General features: G+C 43.5%; 1 protein-coding gene across 2 annotated transcripts in view; it reads left to right on the top strand.

Moving 5' to 3' along the window:
- The window catches only part of CHN1 (chimerin 1), a 194,671-nt gene that overhangs the window by 37,337 nt on the left and 137,283 nt on the right, over positions 1 to 20,051 (top strand). The window lies entirely within an intron of this gene.

Genomic DNA, 20,051 nt, shown 5'->3' with positions numbered 1-20,051 from the left:
ACACCAGAACTGTGTTTTTCTGGTGTTTTGTTTGTGTTTTTGGAAAGACAGATTTCCAGAAAGAAGGTGAGGCAGAGATGCTCCACCTGCTGGTTCACTTGCCAAATGACCACCATGGCCAGAACTGATGGGATCTGAAGCCTGGAGCCAGGTCTCTTACCAGGGTGCAGGGTCCCGAGGCTTTGAGCCACTACTGCTTTCCTAAGTCATAAGCAGGAAGCTGGATGGGAAGTGGAACATGAACCGGTGCTCATTTGGGATCCTGGTGCATACCAGGGAAGGATTTAACCACTGAGCCATCACTCTGGATCCCAACAGTGTGTTTTAACTTCATTTTTGCTATGTTATGTTTTTCTGTTTGTTACTCTACATGCATAGTTAACTCAAGTTTTCTAATTTCTTGATAGCGTAATATAATTTCGATCTCTCACTTGATGTGTTCAGCTTCAACATGGGACACAGTATTTTCTGACACCATGTATTAGTATTGAGTTAGCATCCTTTTCCTACTTTATTTTTTTAAAGATTTATTTGAAAGAATTCTGGGGAGAGGGGTTAACACAGAGGTCTTCCATCTGCTGGTCCTTTTCCTGCAGAATGGTCAGAGCTGGCCTGGCACAGCCAGGAGCTTCATCCCCATCTCTGTTGTGGGTTCAGGGTCCCAAAGACCTCTCGGCCATTTTCCATGCTTTCCCAGGCCATAATCCTGAGAGCTGGATCAGAAGTGGGATTCTGGTACCACAGGGCAGCTGATTAGCTTACTGTGCCACCATACCAGTTCCTCCGTTTTTTAAGGCCAATACTTGTCACACTGGTTAGTCTCAGAGCACATTTATATTCATATAATGAGAATCCTATGGAGTAATGCTATTGGATTAGATGGTATCTGTTCTAGTTCTAATTAAAGATACTTAGTTAATAAGTCCGTTACATATTAAAACAGATTACATCTTGTGAAAACAACTACACGTTTAGAAAGGGTGAGTACATTGTTCTTTTACATTTTTTTTTTTTTAATCACTTTCCGGCAAAAGAATTAGGTTCTTTTGTTCAGTTAACTCTTACAAAGTTTTGAGTTTTAGGAAGGAGATCTGGCCTTGTGCATTTAAGCAGATGAAAAAGAGGGAACTATTCTGATTCTTTGGTAGTGTGGATATTTGTTTATTTGATACTACCTAAAGCTTGAAAAGTTGTAGGTTCTTTTTTTTTTAAATTTTTATTGGAAAGTGAGATTTACACAGAGCAGAGACAGAGGAATATCTTTTGTCTGATTCACTCCCCAAGTGGTTGCAATGGCCGCAACTGAGCCAATCCAAAGCCAGGAGCCAGGAGCTTCTTCTAGGTCTCCCTTGTGGGTACAGGGTTCCAAAGCTTTGGGCCATCCTCTACTGCTTTCCCAGGCCAGAAGCAGGGAGCTGGATGGGAAGTGGGGGGCTGTTAGAATATGAACTGGTGCCCATCTGGGATCCTGACCCGTGCAAGATGAGAACTTTAACCACTGGGCTACTGTGCCTGGCCCAAGTTTTAGGTTCTTAAGTTATTTGAAGTGTAGACTGAAACCACAGCAGTATACATTATATAAGTGAGTGGATGCTTTACCCATTTACGATACTGTACTGTCACTCAGAAGATATTTAGCTCATATAGTTACCCAGAGCTTCTAAATATGAACAAATCTTACTATATTTAAAAATTGTCTTCAATATCACCACCTATCTCATCAGAAAAATCTTCAAATATTGCAGACTGAAGCCGATGGTGGTAGATAAATTTCCTAAAATGATTTCTCAGTTGAAAGCTTGAATTTTCTGGCTGACAATACATGCTGTCAGATATTCTTATGGAAGTGACAAGTTCACTTGGTTCATTTTTTGAAAATATCTACCACATGGTTTTGATGTTTTTTATTTCAGTTTCATTTATTCCAAATACTTTTTTTCTCAAATTCATTGCTTGCTCATGGATTGCACGGTGGCATCATTATTCCCAAGAGACTTTTGTGTTTTCTTTTTGTCACCCAGGTGTTGGTTACTCAGTGGTGCGTTTTTTTCATGGTGCTGTAATTTGTTGTTGAGGCTGTTGTTCAACTCATACCAGTTGTTGACCTTATTTCATGGCTACTCAATTACGAAAGTGTATAGTGATAGAGTACTGGGGTCTGCCATATCCAGATGTGGGGGTATAATGCAACATGCATCCCTGATTCCAGGCAAAAGATGGACTCCCAGTAAAACTGTTGGATGTGTGAAGACAAAGGGATCCTGGACTGTCTGACATTGTCTGTACCAGCAATGTCGGGGGAAACTTAAACAAGACTGATGGAATTGTGATTCCTTATGAAGAACTATACCACTGTAGTAAAATGGGGAAAATCTGTTGGGGGGTTTGAGTTGGGGGGGGGGAATCCCAGTCTATATGAAATTGTACCACATAATTCAAAAATTAAAGAAGTTACATTATATATGTCTATCACATGTCCACATGTGCTTAGTCGTGGTCAGTCCTGCTTCCAGGGGACATGGTACCAGTGAAGATGGCAGCTGGTGCGGCTCACAGTGATGGTGATTTCACAAGAGCCCATCACTCCGACTGCAGTGGGTGTGCTTCTGTGCTGCACAGAACATTAATGAGACACGCTCTGTGGAGTCAAGATTTAATACAACGAAGTTGATTGCTGCATCTGGAACATCCCTGGGTGAACTGGATCTGTTCTCTTCTTTGTGCTTGTTGCTACCACTTACGCAAAACAGTGGCAACTAAGAGTTTGTTAGACGTTATGTTTCTTGCTAAGGCATCAGTTTTCTGCACCATAGCATTGGCTACACCAGTACAAATGTCAGTACAGTGAGAGGGATAATAGCTTCCTGATATTACTATTAAAATAGTTTTGATGGGCCCAGAATGGTGGCTCAACAGAATAATCCTTCACCTTATACTGCCAAAATCCTATTTGGGCACTGATTCATGTCCTGACTGCTCCACTTCTGATCCATCTCTCCGCTGATGACCTGAGAAATGAAGGATGACTTGGGTACTTGGGCCCTTGCACCCACACAGGAGACCTGGCTCTGGATCAGCACAGCTCTAAATGTTGCGGCCATTTGGGGAATGAACCCAAGGGTAGAGATCTCTTTACATCTCTCTTTTTCTGTAGATTTGCCTTTCAAATAAAAACAAATGTTTAAAAAAAGTTTTGATAGTTTGCATGCCCCTGAGATGGTCTCAGCAGCTGACAGGTGTCCACAAACTAAACTGACAGTTGCTGTTCCAGGCTCTGAAGATAGAGCAGCGTGCAAAACGAAAAAATCGATGCTGTCACCAGCTGCCACTCTAGTGGGTGAAACGAAAACCAACACAGGAGCCTAGCATGTTGTGTTTTAGCTATTGGTGTTAAGGCGGGATGTCAATGAGCATGTGACATGTTGTTGAATTTTGAACATTTTAAAATGTTGGGGAAACTTCAAAGACTAAGAAATTGAAGCATGTGACAAAGCAAGCCAAGGTGAAAGTGAGGAAGGAGGATGGGGAGGATACTCCAGACAAGGAAACAATTAGGTGGAAGTAGGCCCTCATGTGTTTGAGTGAATAAGGAAACTGCAGAGTCTGGAGGAATGTGGGCAAGGGGCAGAGCATCAATGTGTCAGCGAACTAGGAGGACTGATCATCTGGGCTCAGGTGGACTAGTGCACCTGAAAACTCGGCATGTGTGTGCATCACTTGCTCTTGGGTAAACACCAATTCTGTTGCACAGATGGGAGCTGAATCCTAAATTTTGTATTTCTAAAATGTTATCAAGGAATGTCCATAACATCTTTTTTTACTTATTTATTGGAAAGTCAGATATACAGAGAGGAGGAGAGACAGGAAGATCTTCTGTCCAATGATTCACTCCCCAAGTGAGTGCAACGGCCGATGCTATGCTGATCCGAAGTCAGGATCCAGGAACCTTCTTCCGGGTCTCCCACACGGGTGCAAGGTCCCAAGGCTTGGGCTGTTCTCGACTGCTTTCGCAGGCCACAGGCAGGGAGCTAGATGGGAAGTGGAGCTGCCGGGATTAGAACCGGCTCCCATATGGGATCCCAGGGCATTCAAGGCGAGGACTTTAGCCGCTAGGCCACGTCACCAGGCCCATAATATCTTTTTTGAGATTTATTTTGTTTGAAAGATCAAATTTACTGAGAGAAGGAGAGACACGGAATAAGCTCTTGCATTTGCTGATTTCACTGCCCGAATGGCTGCAAAGGCCAGAAATTAGTCAGTTTGAAGCCAGGAACCAGGAGCTTCTCCCATGGGTTCAGGGTCCCAAGGACTTGGGCCATCCTCTACTGCTATCCCAGGCCATAAACAGGGAGCTGGTGGGAAGTGAAGCATCCAGGACACAAACTGGTGCCCATATGGGGTCCTGGCACTTGCAAGGTCAGGATTCGGCCGTTGAGCCATCATGCTGGGCCTCCATGGTAGTAGCCCATAAGCAGTTGCATTCTAAGTCTCACAGGGGCCCTTGGGATAGACTAACATGGTCTTGGGGAGTATGTTTTAACATGATCACCCATAAAGAGTAACAGCAGTAGCAAAACTCAAGTCCCTGTCCTCAGCCCTGGGGGATGAGATGTGTTGGGTTCAGAATATTTCAAATTTCAGATATGTTTCATATATATGAGGGTGTGCCGGGGAATTAATGGAAAGTGGATTTAAAAGATGTTCCTTGGAACTGGAGTTGTGCTGTAGCTACCTGTGATGCTAGCATCCATATGGTGCTGATTCAGGTCCCGGTTGCTCCACTTTTAACAATTGATTTTTATTAGAAAGATGAAATTACAGAAAAAGGAGAGAGATCTTCCATTTGCTAGTTTACTTCCCAAATTGCCACAGTGGCCTTGTCTGGGCTGGTCTGAAGGTAGGAGCTTCTTCCAGGTCTCCTATGTGGGTGGTAGGGGCTAAAGCATTATGCGTCATCTTTCAGTGTTTTGCCAGTTGCATTAGCAGGGTATTTGGAAATGGAGCAACCAGGACTTAAACTGGTGCCCATATGGAATGCCAGCACTGTACATAAAGGCTTAGCCTGCTGTGCAGTAGTTGCTGTCCCTGCTTCACTCCTAATCTAGCTCCTTGTTGATGCACCTTGGAGGGCAATGGGGGATGACCCAATTGCTTGAGCTCTTGTATCAGTATGAAAGACCCAGAGGAAACTCCTGGCTCTTGGTTCCAGTCTGACTCAGCCATGGCCATTGCAGTAATATGGGAAGTGAACCAGTGGACTGAAGATGTCTCTGGTGTTCCTTCCCTCTGTCACTTTTTCCTTTCAAAAGATTTATTTTGGTGTAAGCTGTTACTTTTTGAAATCTATGCCACTTTGTACATAGTGTATTTCGTAGCAGCTGCAGCAGTGTCTGCAATTGTCATTATAAACCCATGTAAATATTTATGTAGTGAAATGAATAATTCATTATGTTCAGATAATTTAAGACTAAATTTTCTCACATTCATTCAGGTGAGGTTTTGCCATCAAGTGAATGATAGTTACAGAACTACTTTCAGGCTTAGGTCAAACCAAGGTTTACTGCTAAATGAGTTAGAAAAAATACTTGGGGCCCGACGCGGTGGCGCAAGTGGTTAAGGTCCTCGCCTTGCAAGCCCGGGATCCCATATGGGAGCCGGTTCTATCCCGGCAGCCCCGCTTCCCTTCCAGCTCCCTGCCTGTGGCCTGGGAAAGCAGTTGAGGATGGCCCAAAGCTTTGGGACCCTGCACCCACGTGGGAGACCTGGAAGAGGCTCCTGGCTTCGGATCGGCATAGTATCGGCCCGTTGCGCTCACTTGGGGAGTGAATCATCGGATGGAAGATCTTCCTCTCTGTCTCTCCTCTCTGTATATCTGCCTTTCCAATAAAAAAACAATAAAAAAAAAATACTTGGACTTTGTAAGTATTTGAAATTTATACCTAAGAAAATGTGGGCCTTTATTGCTGTTTCCTTGCAGTTGTTCATGTCCCCACACCGTGGGGACTGCTGGGAGACGTGTTCATTTTAGGACTTGCGGGATGCAGGTGTTGGCAAGTGGCTTGACAACCCCAGGTCTTTGATGCCCTGGTTTTGCTCTGAGAGGGAGAAAAACAGGTTCCTATTAATTTGGAACACAAGTTCTCATTTCCAAAGAATTTTTGTATCTTGGCAGCCTATTCTGTCATGTGCGGTCAGGGCATAGTTAACTGAATCATGCCAAGCACTTTATTATACTCTGGGACAGTTAGCATGTGCTTTGAATTACCCAGCTCTGCTATTTGTGGTTTACAGCATGATTTTCATATCTGACTTTGGTTTCTCCCTTGCAGCTGTGAGTTGTCTTATTTTGCATTTGGGTCTGTAGCTTGGAATACAGTAAGCTTCTCTGTCAGATCCACTTGCTTCGTTTTTGTTTTGTTTTGTTTTTTTGCTGAGTAACTGGTATTCCCAGCGATCCAATTTTAAAAGAATTTTAAAAGTTACAAAATGAGAAGGTGAAGAGTGTTGTGTTCTGTTTGTGTCAGTTACTTCCTTGTAGGTGCATGTGAAAGTTGGTGTAGCCTGTTTTCTGAGTGCCTGTTCTCTTGATAAGGTTTGGAAACATGCATGTAGAGAAGAGTGGGAGGTTCTAGTGCTTGCTGGAAACATGGCGTACTGATTGTTGCTACTGGGGAACCCTATTATGAGTCCACGTCCAAGAGCAATGCACGTAATGATAAGCCCCTGAACACTGTAGACTCCTGGACCAGAGAATATGATGGTCAGTTGCTACTTCAAGGGCAAGAATTCAAGTGGGTCCTTGCTGTAAAACCATAATATGGGAAGAGACTATTCCTTGCGTTAGGAATAGTTTGTCCGAAAGCATGGATAAGAATGAAGGAAAAAATGTTTATGGTGTGTCCTTTAAGAAAACAAGTAGAACACGTACTATGTCTGCTGAAGAAGGCGAGGGCACTGCTGAGAGTGCTTAGCTGACTGACCGTGAATGGCTCCTCTAAAAGTAGAGCTTTGGTTGGTTGTTTTCCAGAACTTGTGTTTAAAATTCTGTGAATAGTATCTTGCAGTTACATTCTTCTTCTAACGGTTGGATCTTCAAGTGCTGTAGATAGTTTCAGTCTGTTGTTCGGTTTAGAAAAAATGTTTAGCAGGCACATATATCGTTATTGTGATAAAGTGTATTTAACATGGCAAATACCTTCAAGGTTGAATTACAAGCACTATATAAAATTTATTTGCACTCTTTAATTTTCAATATGTGAGATGCAGGGAAATTTTATTGTCATTGTTGAAATTGTGTGTGTGTGTCTTAAATATTTATTTTGTTTGAAAGATTTACAGAGAGAAGGAGAAATGGACAAGGAAAGATCTCCCTTCATTGGCTCACTCTCCAAGTGGTCACAACAGCCAGAGCTGAGCTGATCTGGACTTAGGAGCCTGGAACTTCTAGATATGCTACATGGGTGCAGGAACCAAGCACTTGGGTTATTTCCTGCTGCTTTCCCAGGCCATAAGCAGGAAACTGGATGGGAAGTGGAGCATCCGGGATATGAACTCGTGCTGAGGCACACTTATGCTGCAAGGTGAAGGATTAGCCTGTAGAGCAACCCCCAAAGTTTGTGGTCTTATTCTTTTGGAAGGTAAAGGGCTTCAGAAAATGTTACTAAAGGCTGTTTGTATGTGTGCATGTGTATTAATGTAACCAACCAAATGTCAATGGGAGCCATCTGAGAATGTTGAGATTTTTATTGAGAGGCTTGACAAGAGGTAAATGTCATCATGAAATTTCCTTTTTTTTTTTTTTTTTTAAAGATTTATTTTTATTATTTTTTCATTGGAAAGGCGGATATACAGAGAGGAGAGACAGAGAGGAAGATCTTCCGTCCGATGATTCACTCCCCAAGTGAGCGCAACGGGCCGATACTATGCCAATCCGAAGCCAGGAGCCTCTTCCAGGTCTCCCACACGGGTGCAGGTTCCCAAAGCTTTGGGCCGTCCTCGACTGCTTTCCCAGGCCACAGGCAGGGAGCTGGAAGGGAAGCGGGGCTGCCGGGATTAGAACCGGCGCCCATATGGGATCCCGGGGGTGCAAGGCGAGGACCTTTAACCACTTGCGCCACCGCGCCGGGCCCATGAAATTTCCTTTTAAAAACCCTTGCCTAAGTCGTTCTATGTGAGGGCATCATGTAAATGTACCAACATTATCGAAATTACCAAATCTTTTAAGGAAGAAGCCTCAGAAATACAACTGACTGTTTAGAAGAAATAGCAGGCTGGAAAATGATACCCTTTACCTTTGGATGGGGCTGAGTGACCCAGTTGCTGTGTATAAGCTTTTTGTTTAAGAGCATAGTGAAAAGTTTTTAGTAAGCACAAGGACTTTGTTGTAGTCTGTTTTTCTAGGTCTGCCAAGATGGTTAGAGGAAGCTTTGCTTAGGTCTTTAATAAAAGACCAAGCCTGAGTTTTACACAGCAGAAGCTTCCAAATTTGATTCCCGTTTCATTGAGGACATTCTGTTTGGCCAGGATGGTGGGTTCATGGGCAACTAAGTGCTGGGTACTGCATTGGCAAGAATGTTTGTTTCTGGAGTCCTTGACACAACATGTGAATACCCAAGGTTGCACAGCCTCAGGAAGCCTGCCCTCTCATATTAATGGTTCTAGGTCACTAGTCTCTAAAGAATTAAAAATAATTATCTTTGGCTTTAAAAATGTGTCTGTCCAAGTTGAATCATGACACACCAGTTCTGAATCTGGAGTAGTTTTCAGTGACTTTGTTGCCTCAAAGGGTGGATTGAACTGACCTCATTCAGCCATGACTTTGCAGGGTGAATTTTAATTATCTTAGTTGAAATGACTTGTTTTCCACATTTTGAAGCACTTTCTAGAAAAATTTAGTCAGGATGTGAAGTCCGTAGAACTTTCAGCAAATCTGTTTCATTTGTTCTTTAGTTTAGAATTAGGTGTGCTACCATGAATTATTTTCTAAGAAACAGACTGCTTTTAGAGTAAGAAACCTGGGTCATGTTCTTCGCCATTCTTCCAGATATTAAAAGTAGTGCGTGTGTGGTTTTTATTGTTAAATGCTCTGTTCTTCTAAAAGACTTCAATGAGCGCGTCATTACTTTGGTGTGTCCGTACAGAACCATTAGCAGTAGCTGGTAGGGATTCATCATTAATGCCTGGTGTTTGGGGATTAAAGCAATACAGGGAGTCTGCTGTCTATTGATTGAAAGGTGAACCTCTTTTGATTTGAAGAGAACATCTTTCTGTTGTCTATAAATGTTATTCTTCTTGCAAAATCTGAAATGAATGTGCGTTAAAATATTAAACATGTGCTTTTTGTTAGCTTGCCTGTGAGAGAGTGTGCTCCCATTCTCTGGTTCATTCCCCTGGTGCTTCGGTGGCTGGGAAACCCAGGAGCTTTGTCACTTCATCCTGCCCTGCATTTTACCTGCTAGACTAACTGCCAACTCCTAGTCCTTGAATTTTTATATTCTTGTACATTTTCTCTGAAATGGGACATAATTGGTGCTGGTGTTGTCGCATAGCAGGTAAAGCCACAACCCATGACACCAGCATCCCATTTAATGTCCCAGCTGCTCCATTTCTGATGGAGCTTCCTGCTGATAGCCTGAAGAAAAGCAGCAACAGATGGGCCAAGTGCTTGGGTCTCTGCCACTCATGTGGGGGACCTGGAGGAAGCTCCTGGCTTCTGGCTTCAGCCTGGTACTCTGGGTGTTGGGGCTATCTGGTGAGTGAACCAGTAGATGGAAGATTTCTTGATCTGTTTCTCCCTCTCTTTCTGTGATTCTGCCTTTTAGATAGATAAATCTCTCTTTAAAAGTTAGCTTTTTTGAGAAAACCCCCACTCTTTTTGTTTAAAAGTTGTAGGTTTAAGCCTAAAACAACAAATACCCTAAATTTAACATTCTAATCTCTTCCAGAATGTACTATTTATCTTTTAAAGTAAAAAGTTAAGCCATTTTAAACCTCACCAGAGAAGTATTGCAATAAACCAGAATGTATAAGATGTAAATGTACTTATATAAAGATAAAACTGTAATGGAAAATATTTTTGGTTTTCATAGGTTGGTCATTTTTAACTGTGGATGTACTAAATTAAAATAGGATTCATTAGAGAAGGCATAAAGATTTATTTAGATAATGTTCTAAAGTTTTCTAAGAATTGGGCCTCGTACAGTAGCTCAGTGGCTAAGTCCTCGCCTTGAATGCATTGGATCCCATATGGGTGCTGGTTCTAATCTCGGTGGCCCTGCTTCCCATCCAGCTCCCTGCTTGAGGCCCAAAACTTTGGGACTCGGCACGTGCGTGGGAGACCTGGAAGAGGCTTTAGGCTCCTGGCTTCGGATTGGCATGGCTCTGGTCACTGTGGCTGCTTGGGGAGTGAATCATCAGATGGAGGACCTTCCTTGGTCTTTCTACTCTATGTATCTGCTTTTCCAATAAAAATAAATAAATTTAAAAAATGTTCTAAGAATCAAGATATTAAGATGTAATCTTTCCTGGACCCTGGGGCCCGCCTAGTAGGTAGATGTTGGGTTCATGAGTCCCACGGGTGGGGGATGTTTGGGACACCTGGCCCAGGTACTTGGACTCGCCTGCAGGAACATGCTCTACTTCATGAAAAAGGTGGAGCAGTGGGCACAGACCCTGTTGTAGAAGGAAAATATGGCAGCTCATTTGGTGCTCTAGCAGAAGATCAGAACTAATGAACTGGACTACTACCCCAAACAAACAACAGCAAAAAATCTCAGTGAATGGAGCCAGTGCCATGGAGGGTGGCTTCATCCTTAGATCAGTAAAACTGGCAGCACTTCAGAACTACCCAGACCACTTGGACAGAACCCTCGAATTACGTCCTCGTCCCTGGGTACTGGGACATGTGGAAAGTCATGAGTGGTTACCCCCTTTGTCTTTCCTCTTCCCCTAGAAACAATAAGAAGAAATAGCCAATTTGGAAGCAATGAATTCACCCAATTTTCCCTAAACCTTGATACTTCTCACCCTGATTAACCATGTAACCATTATTTAAAAATTTATTAAAGATGTAATCTTATCAATTATTAAATGAGCACTTTTTAGTGTCTAAATAGTCCTAATAATATAAATTATAATGTAGTTTAAGGTATTATTCCCATATATATTTTATAAGGGATTTTTCACCATTGATTAAATGCATAGGTTAATATCTTTTTATTTTATTAAATCTTATTTTAGCTCATAGCTGTTCAACTGTTCTTGGCAAAAATTCTTAAAAAAACTGATGGTTTCTGAAACTTACAGTTTAATTTTTTACAGTTTTTTAAATTTGAAAAGCAGAATGATACAGAGTGAGAGACAGAGATCTTCAGTCTGCTGAAGATGCCCAGGTGCCCAAAAGAGCTGTGGTTGGGTGGCCTGCCATGTGGGTGGCAGGGAATCGAGTACTTAAGGCATCATCTCCTGCCTCCCAGGAGGTACATTAGCAGGAAGCTGGATTGGAAGTAGAGGTAGAACTCAATCCCAGGCAATACGATATGAGATGTGGGCATCCTGGCTTAGCCAGTTGTGCCAAGTGGCCACTCTGTATTAATATTTCTTAAACATCCTTAATTGACTGTTTTCTAATAAGTTCCTAAAAGTAGAACTACTGTGACAAACAATAGGCAGGAAGAATTGATATCACTTGTTAAGTAAATTCAGCGATCAAATACACTGTCATTTTTCTGTTTATCACTGTCCCTTTTAGCAGGAAATCCAATTAACCTCCTCTCAGGACAGTCTCAGGAGGCCTGTTTTATCCCAGAGTTACCCCATCTTGCAGATGCCAAAAAGAGAACCGCAGTACCGTAGTCGATTGAGTTTGGCATTGTGGTGTAGCAGCTGAAGGCATCTGTGATGCAGGCTTCCGTATAGGCATTTGTATGTGTCTGGCTGCTCTACTTTGAGGCCAGCGCCCTGCTCCTGGCTTGGAAGATGCAGTGGAAAATCAGCCAGGTGCTTGGCCCTTGCCACCACATGGGAGACAGGGATGAAACTCCTGGCTTCAGCCTGGTCCAGCTGTGGCCATTGCAACACCTTGGGGTTGGAGTCAGTAGAGTCAGTCCTTTTCTCTCTGTAACTTACTTTCAAATAAATTAATAAATCAGTGGTGTACTATTTTTACTCATTGTTATTGGTGTTGGAGAACAACCCTGCAATGTTTGTTCATGGTTGCCTGTCTCTGCTGCTAGGTTTCTGTTCTGGTCAGACCATGGTCCAGGTCATAGTAGTGACCCTGCTTAGAGATGAGGATTGTAGTTTTTTGTTTTTCACTCAGTGATTTAACGTCCTGGGGAGGCAGTGTCACCAGTCTTGTCAGCATCCTTCTGGGACTGTGCTGGAACCACTCCTCAGTAAGCAGAAGCCCCTTGTGTGGCCCCAGTTTGTCTGTTTCAGTTCATCCTCCTTCGAGTCTGTTGAGTTTGAGTCTCTCTCTTGGCAGTGGAACTTGCTTTAGGTGATAGGTATCTTCTGTGACAGAATTTTTAAGTAGTTTCTAAAGATTTATTTTTATTGGAAAGGCAGGTTTCCAGAGAAGGAAAGACAATGATTTTCTATCTGCTGGTTCACTCTCCAAATGGCCGCAATGGCTGGAGCTGAGCCAATCCGAAACCAGGAGCCAGGAACTTCTGGGTCTCTAATGTGGATTTAGGGTCCCAAGGCTTTGGGCCATTCTCTACTGCTTTGTCAGGCCAGAAGCAGGTTGCTGGTGGATGGGAAGTAGAGCAGCCAGGACACAAACCAGTGCCCATGTGGGATCCTGGTGTTTGCAAGGGGAGGGTTAGTAAATTTAGCCATTGCGTTGGGCCCAGAATTCTGTAATTTTGAATCTCAGAGATCAAAGATTGAGATGAAATTTCTTTTTTCCCAGGGGGACTTAGGATCTTGGAAACTTGATCTCCTTGGCTTTGACAACTAGTTCTGTTTCTCAAGCTGAGGCATAGTGCCCTAAGCTGTTCACCTTCTCTCCCATTCTCCATCCTCAGGTCTGGAGGCCATTGGTGCCTAACCACATCTAACTAAGGGAACATTTGGGAAGCTTTGTGTTCAACAGAAAAATCTGTGCCAATATGTTTGAAGGTCTCTACTCTTAAACATAAGAAAGACTGTCTTAATTTTTAGGTGTTTGGTTCTGAACAGTATTTTACTTAGCAAAATATTGCACACTTTTAAAGACTGGTGGTATGTCACCAGCAGCTTTCCAGAAAGGTTGAGCTAGCTGGCACTCGAGCAAAAAAACAGATGGCTAAGAAAGGACTTTCAAAACCAAAACTGTACTCTTAAATGTTGCTAATAGTTACAATTGTTACTATTAAAACTTTCTAAGTTTTTCTCCAAGCATTTGTTGGCAGTTTGCTTAAGATTAGTTTTATTAGATTGCATGATTGTGAACTGCAGCAATAGGGTCGTCTGTAATTGAATAGATGCATCAAGGGGACAGCATTGTAGCTCAGCATGTTAAACAACCACCTGTATTTCTGGCATCCCATCTGAGTGCTGGTTCAAGTTCTAGCTGCTCCACTTCTTGCCCAGCTCCCTGCTCGTATGCCTGAGAAGGCAGTAGAAGGTGACCCAAGTACCTGGACCTCTGCCACCCGTGTGAGAGGCCAGGATGGAGTTTGAGGTTCCTAGCTTCAGCCTTGCCCAGTCCTAGCTGTTACAGCCGTTTGGGGAGTAAATTTATAGATGGAATAAGCCTGTCTCCCCTCTTCCATCCATCCCTGTCTGTTTCTTCCTTGCCCTTGAGAATAGTGCTGAACTAGTTAACAGTGGCTTGAGGCTACTACAATAATACTGTGTTTTCATTATTAATTTTTTTTTCATTTTGCTTGTAAGGCAGAAAGAACCTTAAGACAGAGCCACTGGTTTGCTCCCAGCTGGCTACATCAGCCAGGGCCGAGCCAGGTAGCAGTCAGGAACCTGAAATTCAGTTCAGGTCTCCTACGTGGATGTCAACAACTCAATTACTTGGGACCATAATCGACCTTCTAGGGTGCACATTATTAGGAATTTGGATCTTAAGGGTGTAGCTTGGACTTAATTTTATCCTCACAACAATTTACTGTTTGTATTTTAAGTGATAATTTTAGTCCATGAAGAAATTAAGAGTTGGATGTGGACTTTTGGTCAACTTAAGGCACTGATAAGGATGCCTTTGCCCTGTATGGGCATCTAGTTGTCTGCTAATACAAACTGTTTGGGGCAGTGTATTTTTTTGTTTTTGTTTTTGTTTTTAAAGATTTATTTTTATTATTTCTTTATTGGAAAGGCGGATATACAGAGAGGAGAGACAGAGGAAGATCTTCCATCCGATGATTCACTCCCCAAGTGAGCGCAACGGGCCGATACTATGCCGATCCGAAGCCAGGAGCCTCTTCCAAGTCTCCCACGCGGGTGCAGGTTCCCAAAGCTTTGGGCTGTCCTCGACTGCTTTCCCAGGCCACAGGCAGGGAGCTGGAAGGGAAGCGGGGCTGCCGGGATTAGAACCGGCGCCCATATGGGATCCCGGGCATGCAAGGCGAGGACCTTTAACTACTTGCGCCACCGCGCCGGGCCCAGTGTTTTTTTTTTTTTAAAGATTTATTTTTAAAATTATTACTTTTTTTATTGGAAAGGCAGATATACAGAGAGGAGAGACAGAGAGGAAGATCTTCCGTCCGATGATTCACTCCCCAAGTGAGCGCAACAGCCGATACTATGCCAATCCGAAGCCAGGAGCCTCTTCCAGGTCTCCCACACGGGTGCAGGGTCCCAAAGCTTTGGGCCGTCCTCGACTGCTTTCCCGGGCCACAGGCAGGGAGCTGGAAGGGAAGCGGGGCTGCTGGGATTAGAACCAGTGTCCATATGGGATCCCGGGCGTGCTAGGCGATGACCTTAACCACTGTGCCACCGCGTCGGGCCCTGGGGCAGTGGTTTTGATTCATGTAATTGGGCCCCTGCCATGGCCCAATTAGGAGACATGGATTGAGTTTCTGACTCCTGATTTCTGCGGGACCCAGGCCTGCTTCTTATGAGTATTTTGGGAGTGGAAACCCACACTCACTCTCAGACCATCTCTCAAGTCAGTCAATACCGAATTAAGATTCAGAGGTAGCAACATTTGTGAAATCATGTATCAGTATCAATTAGCATTGCTCTAAGAAAGCCCTGTTTAGCTATAGGCTCAGAGCTGCAGAGTCAGGACTGGAATATTAGCTTATTTTCTTGACTCCTCAAAGACCAAAGCTATTGGCAGGAGTTCCTCAACGATCATAATTTCAAACCCTTTTTTAAAGATTTTTTTTTTTTTAATTGGAAAGGCAGGTTTGATAGAGGAGGAGATACAAAGGGGTCTTCCATCCACTGGTTCACTGCCCAAATGGCCATCATGGCTGGAGCTGAGCTGATCAAGAGCCAGATTCCTATGTGCATGGGGCCAGATGTTTGAGTCATCCTCCACTGTTTTCTCAGGCTATAAGCAGAGAGCTGAATCGGAAGTGGAGCAGTTGGGACTCGAACTGGTGCCCAAAAGGGATGCTGGCCCTTGTAGCTGGAGGGTTAGCCTGTTATGTCACCACATTGGCCCCAAATTTATTAAGATTTTTTTTTTTCACTTGAAAGGCAGATTTTACAGAGAGAAAAAAACAGAGGTTTTCAGTCCACTAGTTTACTCCCTAAATGGCCACAATCTGGAGTCAGACCAAAATCAGTGACCAGGAGCTTCTTCCCAGTCTCCCATGTGGGCACAGGAGCACCAGCATTTGGACCTTCCTCCTCTGCTTCCCTAGCCACAATATCATTGAGCTGGATTGAAAATGGGACAGAAAAAAAAACAAAAAAAACAAAAAAAGGTGGAACAGCAAAGTCTTGAACCATAACCAGCTACATCACAGCTTTAGTCCTATTACCATATACTTTGCACAGGCTCTGTGAAGGGTTAGGGGTAGTTACAAACTTGGAAGTCACGGTGTGCGGGACTCTTTTAAAAACACATATTTATTTGAAAATTAGGAAAGAGGAGATGGGGGAAGGTAAGGTAGGCACAGAAGAAGGGCTATATATATATATATAATCTGAAGAAATAGCTAGACAGATCTTCCATCTGTGGTTGTGCTTCCCAAATGGCTGGGTCATGTTGGAGCTAGGGTGTTCCATCCAGGTCTCCCATGTGGAAAATGCAAATTAACTTGATTATTAAAAATATGTCTTTACGTGAAAGGCAGTTAAGAGAAAGAAATAGATATCTTCTATCTGCTGCTTTACTCCGTGAATGGCTGCAGGAGCAGGAGGTGGGCCTGTCTGGAGCCAGCAGCTGCTTTTGGGTCCCATGTGTAAGTGCATGGGCCCATGGAGCAACCAGGACAAGAACTGGTGACCACGTGGGATGCCTGTGGTGGAGGTGGTGGCAGCTTTACCTGTTACAACACAGCGCCAGCCCGAGATAGGATTCTTCTGTTTAAGACTAACTTCCGTCTAATTAATCCTGCAAAGCACATAACACACCAGCAATGGCAACTCGTATGAACATCTGTGTCACTAAGTTAGGGCTGTATTTGCTCACCTGAGCAGGCAGCTTTCCTAAATAATAGCTTACTATTTACAGTCAGTTTTCATTATTGGAGGGTTGTATGTTAATGAATTTGCCTGTTAGCATTTATTTGTAACCATAAATAAAGACTTTGTGGCACAGAACAAATTGTGCCACAAATTGTGCCAAAGAACAGCAACAAATTTGAGGCATGAGGCCTGCACGGTCCCAGCGGCGGTCAAACAAGGCAGTATTCTGCCTTCTTGTTTGAGCTCTCACCCTGTAAACAATTATGCTTTTCATGGCCTATTTAATGCCACATTTTTTTTCTTTTCCTTTTTTTTTTGTGTGTGTGTGTGTGTATGTGTGTGTGTGTGTTTTGTTTTTGTTGTTGGGGTTTCGCTGTTTAAGAATGGCCCCAAGGATAGTACCAAAATGCTGTCTGCTATTCCTCAACCTGAAAAGCTTGTAACATACTTTATGGAGAAAATACTTGTGTTAATTGAGCTTCACATAGGTAAGAGTTCTTGTGCCACTCTGAGTTCAGTGTTAATGAAATAACATAAAACAAGGTTCTGTATTGTTTGATGAAAATGTGGCCAGAAGCACCTGGGAACTGAACCCTAGCAGCAGTGGCTCAGCCATTTCCTCCTGAATTAATTGTTTCAGATATGAGGTTACAACAACCATGAATAACGACAACCAGCTGTGCTGCATCGCTTCATTTTGCCATCTGTGTAATCTTTCATATAAACATTCTGCAAGCAAACATCTTAATATTTCTGGTGCCAAGCAACATCCAGATGACTTAAAGTTTCCCGTTTATTTTTTAAGGCTTAGGTACTTACTTTGAAAGAGTGGGAGAAGATCTTTGCACACTATATAGGCGGTAGGGGGCTAATTTCCAGGATATACAAAGAACTTCAAAACAACCAAAAAACCAAAGCAAACAAGCCACTCAAGAAATGGGCACGGGAAATGGGCAAACATTTCACAAAGGAACAAGTCCAAATGGCAAACAAACATATGAAAAAATGTTCCAGCTCCCTGGCAATAAGGGAAATCCAAATTAAAACATCGATGAGGTACCACCTAACACCAGTTAGATTGGCCCACATAAACAAGAACACCAACGACGCTTGCTGGCGAGGATGCGGGGAAAAGGGAACCCTACTCCACTGTTGGTGGAGCTGCAAATTGGTACAGCCTTTATGGAAAGCAGTCTGGAGAACACTCAAACAACTCAAAATCTGCATACCATATGACCCAGCAATTGCACTCTTAGGAATATATTCAAAACACCTGTTTTACGACAAACCAACATGCATCCCTATGTTCATAGCAGCACAATCAGTAATTGCAAAAACATGGAAGCAACCGAAATGCCCATCAGCAGAAGATTGGATAAGAAAGCTTTGGTTCATCTACTCCATGGAATACTACTCAGCTATTAAAAAAAACAAAATGCAGTTCTTTGTGGCTAAATGGGCCCAACTGGAAACTATAATGCTAAGGGAAATGAGCGAATCCCAAAAGATTAGATACCACATGTTTGCCTTGATTTAACTTGTAATTTTTGTTTGGTTGTTGGTTATTTTTTGAACCTGTCATTGATACTGTCTCAACCCAGATGTTTCGAAGAATGGAACTTGCATTATTTTTAACATATTGTTTACCCAATACTATGTCAATTAATTCCATAATGTTGTATATTGATACTGAGGTTTTGATGGGGCTTTTAACTGACCGGATCTTTACTCTGTTAGCCCTATCTTCAGACTAGAGAAGGTCTCCCCAAGAGGCCACTGAACTTATCTGGACAATAAGACACTGGACTTTATGCTAGATATGTGTTTGCAAGGAACGAATCTCAACTGAACTTGAACTGTGGTTATGCATCAAGGTGGAGGAATCCACCATGGGGGGAGGGGTGTGGGAGGGATGGGGGGGAATCCCCAGTGCCTATAAAACTGTATCACATTGGGCCCGGCGCGGTGGCGCAAGTGGTTAAGTCCTCGCCTTGCACGCCCGGGATCCCATATGGGCACCGGTTCTAATCCCGGCAGCCCCGCTTCCCTTCCAGCTCCCTGCCTGTGGCCTGGGAAAGCAGTTGAGGACGGCCCAAAGCTTTGGGACCCTGCACCCATGTGGGAGACCCGGAAGAGGCTCCTGGCTTCGGATCGGCATAGTATCGGCCCGTTGCGGCTCACTTGGGGAGTGAATCATCGGACGGAAGATCTTCCTCTCTGTCTCTCCTCTCTGTATATCCGCCTTTCCAATAAAAAATAATAAAAATAAATCTTTTAAAAAAAAAAAACTGTATCACATAATACAATGTTAACAACAATAAAAAAAAAAAGAGAGACAGATCACTCATCAGCTGGTTCACTCCAGAGATGGCTACAATGGCCAGCTCCTCGTGCCAAAGCCAGGAGCTTCATCCGCGTCTCCCATGTGGGTGGAATGGACCCAAACACTTGAACCATTTTCTATTGCTTTTCCCAGGTCATTAGCAGGGAGCTGGATGAGAAGGGAGCAGCTGGGACTCAAATTGCTGCCCATATGGGATGCAGCATGGCAGATGGTGGCCTTACCTACTGTGCTACAGTAGTAGCCCTAAAGTCTGTTAATAATGTTGCTGCAGGCCTCTGACTTAACTTTTGTAGTTACAGTAACACTGCAAAGTGTGAGGTTGTGTTTTTTCTTTGAGATTTATTTTTATTTGAAATGTGGATTTCACAGGAGAAACAGAGAGGTCCTCCGTGTGCTAGTTTAATTCCTGTGTTGAGCCAACCAAAGCCTGGAGCCCAGAGACTGCTTAGATCTCCCATGTAAGCACAGGAGCACAGGATTTGAGCCATCCTCTGCTGCTTTCCCGGGGCACAAGCAGGGAGCTACAGGAGATGTGGAGCAGCCAGGACACAAAACTTATGGAATGCTGGTACCGCAGGCTGCTATGCTCCTGTGCTAGTCCTGACACTGAGTTTTAAAAGTTGGTGACTCGGAGCAAATCGTATTGCATCCATAAACCATTTTCTTGAATGATATAATTAGTTTTCTTGATAAACTTCCCAGATATTGTGTGTATTTGGAGACCAAGATTTTTAGGAGCAGATTCCTGTTGGCTTCTTGCTGGGTACTGTCAGCCACTTAATCAGCATCTTGATAATGTGTGCCCCCGTACTAGAAAATTATGTGCCTGTTGCTTTGGCTGCGCAGTCCCACGGGCAGAGCTTTTTGCCACTCAAGTTACTCCTCAGCCTTGCTGTGCTAATGAGAAGACAGACAACACTGGCCCTTCTTTTTCCCATTCCTGCATCTCCTTCCCCTTCAGCTTTGCCCCCACACGTCCTCTCGCTCGGCTCTGCACATGTGTCAGCAGAGGGACCAGGTGTTCATCGCTGGTCGGCCGTGCATCCCTAGTCGTGTTTCCCTTTACTGAGGTGTTCCTCATTTTGGGTAGAGATTGTCCAGGCTGTAGGAGGGCCGTCCTGAGGGCATA

This window comes from Ochotona curzoniae, unplaced genomic scaffold (genome assembly GCF_017591425.1).
Source record: "Ochotona curzoniae isolate NIBS_2020 unplaced genomic scaffold, NIBS_Ocur_1.0 contig_2210, whole genome shotgun sequence".
NCBI lineage: Eukaryota > Metazoa > Chordata > Mammalia > Lagomorpha > Ochotonidae > Ochotona > Ochotona curzoniae.
Note: the sequence above shows the minus strand (reverse complement) of the source record. Positions and strands in the feature narration are given on the sequence as shown.